Source organism: Mizuhopecten yessoensis, unplaced genomic scaffold (genome assembly GCF_002113885.1).
Source record: "Mizuhopecten yessoensis strain PY_sf001 unplaced genomic scaffold, ASM211388v2 scaffold716311, whole genome shotgun sequence".
Classification (NCBI taxonomy): domain Eukaryota; kingdom Metazoa; phylum Mollusca; class Bivalvia; order Pectinida; family Pectinidae; genus Mizuhopecten; species Mizuhopecten yessoensis.
In genome coordinates, this window is record NW_018480053.1 from 84323 (window position 1) to 90322 (window position 6000).

General features: G+C 38.6%; 1 protein-coding gene across 12 annotated transcripts in view; it reads right to left on the bottom strand.

The window, feature by feature from the left end:
- The window catches only part of LOC110442905 (troponin I), a 61176-nt gene extending 56170 nt beyond the window's left edge, over nucleotides 1-5006 (bottom strand). Inside the window, exon 1 of one of the 12 annotated variants that reach the window (XM_021486774.1) lies at nucleotides 4823-5006. The gene's annotated coding sequence lies outside the window, so the exon portion shown is untranslated. Of the gene's footprint in view, nucleotides 1-4153; nucleotides 4304-4364; nucleotides 4473-4508; nucleotides 4587-4822 lie in introns of those variants that run through there. The other 11 variants (XM_021486780.1, XM_021486783.1, XM_021486784.1 and 8 more) reach the window with 11 other exon arrangements.
- Nucleotides 5007-6000: the final 994 nt, after the last annotated feature.

The following is a 6000-nucleotide window of genomic DNA, read 5'->3' on the forward strand; positions in this document are numbered from 1 at the left end:
CTACGATGAAATGTTGGAGGGAGCTCATAAACACTACTCTATGGTGTAATGTTGGAGGGAGCTCATAAACACTAACCTAAGATGTAGTGTTGGAGAGAGCTCATAAACACTAGCTCATATTTGAAGTTGGGGGAAGAGCTCACAAAGACTAGCCAATGGTGTTATGCTGGTGCGAGCTCACAGACGCTAGCCTATGGTATAATGTTTGTGGGAGCTCACAAACACTAGTGTCTATGGTATAATGTTTGTGTGGCCTCTCAAACACGAGTGTCTATGGTATAACGTTTGAGGGAGCTCACAAACACTAGTGTCTATGGTATAATGTTTGTGGGAGCTCACAAACACTAGTGTCTATGGTATAATGTTTGTGTGGCCTCTCAAACACGAGTGTCTATGGTATAACGTTTGAGGGAGCTCACAAACACTAGTGTCTATGGTATAATGTTTGTGGGAGCTCACAAACACTAGTGTCTATGGTATAATGTTGAAGGAAGCTCACAAACACTAGCCTATGATGTAATGTTGGAGGGAGCTCACAAACACTAGCCTACGATGTAATGTTGGAGGGAGCTCATAAACACTAACCTATGATGTAGTGTTGGAGAGAGCTCATAAACACTAGCTCATATTTGAAGTTGAGGGAAGAGCTCACAAAGACTAGCCAATGGTGTTATGCTGGTGCGAGCTCACAGACGCTAGCCTATGGTATAATGTTTGTGGGAGCTCACAAACACTAGTGTCTATGGTATAATGTTTGTGGGAGCTCACAAACACTAGTGTCTATGGTATAATGTTTGTGGGAGCTCACAAACACTAGTGTCTATGGTATAATGTTTGTGGGAGCTCACAAACACTAGTGTCTATGGTATAATGTTTGTGGGAGCTCACAAACACTAGTGTCTATGGTATAATGTTTGTGGGAGCTCACAAACACTAGTGTCTATGGTATAATGTTTGTGGGAGCTCACAAACACTAGTGTCTATGGTATAATGTTGAAGGAAGCTCACAAACACAAGCATATGGTGTGGTGCTGGAGGGAGCTCACAAACACTAGCTCATATTTAAAGTTGAGGGAAGAGCTCACTACCACTAGTCCATGGTGTTATGTTGAAAGGAGCTCACAAACACTAGCTCATATTTAAAGTTGAGGGAAGAGCTCACTACCACTAGTCCATGGTGTAATGTTGAAAGGAGCTCACAAACACTAGCTCATGTTTATATTTTGGGGAAGAGCTCACTACCACTACTAGCCCATGGTGTGATGTTTGCAGCATTAATCATGATGTAAGTCAGCATGGCATGTATGTATGGCTGCCACACAGGGGAGTCTAGGCAGACCTACAGACAGTTGTGGAGATAATGCCAAACCGGTGATGTAACTGCTGCAGAGGATGATTACAAACACACTTCAGATTCTTCATCACAAAGTGACCATGTCTACTGGGAAACAGAGTTGTCTCCCTGCATCCAAATGTGCAAAGAGACCCCAGAGTTTGAAGACTGCATGTGTTGTCCTGGCTTGGCTATGAAAAACATCTGTTAACATAGTATCTGCTATAATTGCCTAATGATAAAGACATATGCAACTGTGAAGTGCATATATTCATAACCTGCTGGCTGCTGATGTATCTAACACATCATAGAGTTGTGACCCTGTAATGCATTATGGTAGAGATAATGCCAGCCGAGGCATATCAGGTACATAGTTGACATAGTAGTGGTCTATTGTAAACTGAAAGTAATAGACTCAGACCAACTAGTAAGATATCATTATATCAACTTCTCCTCTAGCCCAGACAGATCTGAGGGATAGAAGCAAAGTGATGCAAAAGCAACTTGTTATGGTTTACCGTACTACTGCCAAAAAATGTAACTAAGTGTTGGAAACTGACTTTCCCGGCATGACTATAGCTTTGATATATCATTTCTGAAAAGTAAAACCATACCTTACAGGACTGGGTATGAAACAAACAAAATAAAATCAACAACAGTGTTGTGAGTTAAAACTCAGCTGGGCTAGACTAGATTCGAACCCTGGACTTCAGATTGTTATACTATTGCCCTAACCAATTGAGCTAGCTGGTCGACAAAAGTGGCCTGAGCCAACAGAAGTTAAGGGGAGGTAATTGTATATAGGATAAACCACAGTGTAGTGGGACAGGGATCCTTAAGGAAGTTAAGGGGAGGTTACTGTATATAGGATAAACCACAGTGAAGTGGGACAGGGATCCTTAAGAAAGTTAAGGGGAGGTTACTGTATATAGGATAAACCACAGTGCAGTGGGACACAGGGATCCTTAACAGAACCCTGATTTATCCGGAGACACATATGAAATTTATTTACTCAATTCCAGAGCATTCCCTAAACAGCTAAAATCTGCAACTGGATAGCCTCCTCCATCCTAAAACTTCACCTTGTAACAATCTACAAACTTTTCAATCTCAAGGCAATAAATATCTCCATACTTATTTCTATGAAAAACACTTTTAACAATCTTTGAGTAACTGTTTTCATATTAAATACAATATTCTAGATGTAAAATAGCTTGAATTGATATTTGAAATTCCTAAGATTTTATCTCTAGTTTCAAATGGAAAATGAAGCTATGTTATCTGTGTAAAACTTCAGTAAATTTAATAGCACATAGATGTAAACTTATCTACAGTGATTGTGTTGCAGTGAGGCTCACAGAAGGGGTAAACATTCAATTAAAAAGATTAAATTTATATAAAAAATCATCTTGTGAAGTTAGTGCTTTTTTTTAACATCTAAAAGTGACATTTTTGCAGGGAAATAAAGGATGTCTAGTAATTTCTCTTCTCTGCGATTTTTCTGATACATATAAGAAGCCCTGTCGTGACCCCCCCAGAGACTGATTTGTGCAACATCATGGGTGGTACAACAAGCTTACAAAGAAAGAGCCCATAAAATGAGCACACCATTATATTCCTATCTATAGTAAATCCTGGATATTGCAGGTTTTCATTACCCATAGGTACTGTTAAAAGGTCCTCGTTATATATGCACACATGTACATATATACAATCTCACTTAAATATTCAAATGAATAAGAGGAATGCATTCTAGTTGACAATCACTCTCAGAATTCAAAAAGATATATAGCATGAAAGTATATAATTTTATGTTTCAGAAAAAAGGGCAGATATTAGTTACTGTATCAACTCTTTACATAAAGGCATTGCAGTTGTAAATTCCATGACTAGGACTGTTGTAAACGCCCATTATACTGTCAATTCATGTTAAGGATCAATCACAAATACATGTAGCAAGTATCTCATACAAAATGTAAGACATCATAAACATTGAGGGAAACACAAAATTCTGTCTTCAGGAATAAGTACAGAAAGTCAATGGTGTAAAAATTGAAAGTACACATGAAATATCATACCTACAGTTAGTATAGCATAACCCCGATATCATTCCCCTTGTTCCATTTGCCACCCAGATTACCACCAACATATTTCAGGGTCCTTTTTTTCTCTTTTTCTTACATTTCCTTCCATTCATCTCCAAACAACTTTATAATGCCAACATTTCTCTGGACAAATGGTGGCAGTATAACAAGGTTTACAGAACATCGCCTTCAGAAACTATTTGTGATCATCAAGAGTAGCATCGATATTTGGTCACAGGCAGGATAGGAAACAAAGGTTTACCGGTAAATACATAATTATTGTCACCAGAATGCATCAGAAGTAATAAATACGATAAACAATGTTAAAATGAACACAAAATTCAACAAAGTAAAAGGGTTGTACATTGAAATTCAAATATGTACTACAACCGATAGTATTAAATGAACACAAATACCGGTAAATACAAAAAACATATCTACAAATATCTGTACCACAAATTAAGAAAAAGTGATGATGAAAGAAGTTTTCACAAGTTAAAATGGTTGCACCTCCCAACACCTAAACAAGCAATGTATCTGGACAACTAGTCATATTTGATGTCCAATAAGTGATTTAGCTGTACAAATCATCACGGTTCAACACATCAAAGTACCACAAACACTTCAATGAACCAGATCATGAGGTCAATCTTGATCCTCAATGCTCTAAATAAACTCCACTGAAAAAATGCCAAGTAAAGAGTACCATTAACATCTAATCAAGACATAGGCCTACCTGCTTGAAACTCTCAGCAGGATGCTGAATCGGCTGCTGCAGATGAGAGATAACCAGGCAGGCAAAACAGAACACCACCAGGTCCGTAAAACTAACTCTATACACCACTCACCCTACTACATCAACTTTGGTCAAACTGATGCTAAAGCAGAAGCACAGTAGTGACCTCTGTTAGTTGTAAAATTCCTGCTTGGGGGCGTGGGGATCAAACCTGAGATATGTGCAGCCTGTCTGTTGGTCTGTCAGAGGAATGGAGTGAGAGACTGTTTAGATAGTGCCCCTCCCAGTACAGTACTTCTATAGTATTAGCATTCCTTATGTATCTGGCCCATCTGTGTAAGATGGTAGTAAGTACCTGAGATCTAATGAGATACAGGGGTGACTGTGATACTACATACAACACCACCAGGCAAAGATGGGCACAACATCATCTCAAATTAGCTAACATGTACCATATGTGAAGACCTTTCCCCATCATACACTAGCAAAGCACAGGGACTCGCCCCATAATGTTATGTGCTGTAGGCTTCAAACTACATATGACTCATACAAAATATATTTCACAAAATCAAACAATTTCAAACACACAAGCTCAGTGTTCAATAACAGCATTTTACAGGTGTTCCAAACTTGCGTTTACACAGAAATTACAACCAATTCAATACATACCTTTCTTGAAAGACAGAGGGCGAAGTGGTGTGAGGATGATGAGCAGGAGATTTGGCAGATATTGACCTTTTGTATGAACCTCAATCTCAACCAATCAGAACACTTTGAAGAAATCTTGACTGTTTCTGCCTTTACTGGCACAAAGAGGTTCGATTGGGGTGCACACACAAACACACACTGCCTGGTCCAATATATTACCAGATTTTCCCTACACTTCTATACAGACCGACTCCCAGAGTTCAAACTGATGTACCTAGGAGTAATGGTGATGTGGGACTAGATCTCTGCAAAACTATACACTGATCTGTGGCAGACCAGTGGGATGATGAACAACCAGCATGGGTGCTGAAACTAGATAGCAGGCTACAGATTTCTACTTTGAAATTTGATCCTTCAGTTCACATGAATCCAGGCATCTGATTTCTCATACAAAACTGCCAGGATATAGTGGCCATAAGGAATGTGGTGGCTGAAATCTCCACCACTCCCCCTCCCTATTTAGTTTATACATCCCCAATCTCTCTCCTCCCCAATATATATAAAGCAGGGATATAGGTAATACCCCTCCCCACAGTCCATATACATATACCCCCTCCCAGTTTTGTGATGAACCAGATAGGGTAGATGTTGTTACCTACAGAAACCCTGTACACACGCAGGAGACCTATAGGGCAAAGTTATGAATGAAAACTGTAACATTTACAGGGTGTTGGAGTCACAATCACTAGATCCTGTGATGTAACTCTTTCATAAGCCTTGTCAGTTTGGATAATCACTTTTACCATTTTTTCCCTTTTTTATACATGCATTAGCATTTGTCATTAATTTCTTCAAATGATGATTTTTTTTTTTAAATGTAGATTTTTTTAGGTACATGCTTTTTATTTTTATTTGCAATAACATTTTTGAAATTGTCTAATCAACCAAAGTGATGTAAATCGGTCGTTAAGGTGAATGCAGGTGTAAATTTCACACCTGGAAGTAAATAAGTATCATTTTGTTCCTATCTTGATTCATGAACAAGAGATGTAACACTATACCAGTTTTGTAACTGTGCTACAGGACTACTTTTGAACGACATTATAAATTCTGGTGCTGTTTCGCCCTTAACTGTTATTACACTATTATTACACAGGTACACCCAGTAATTATGATGACAAACAATCAATATACCCAGT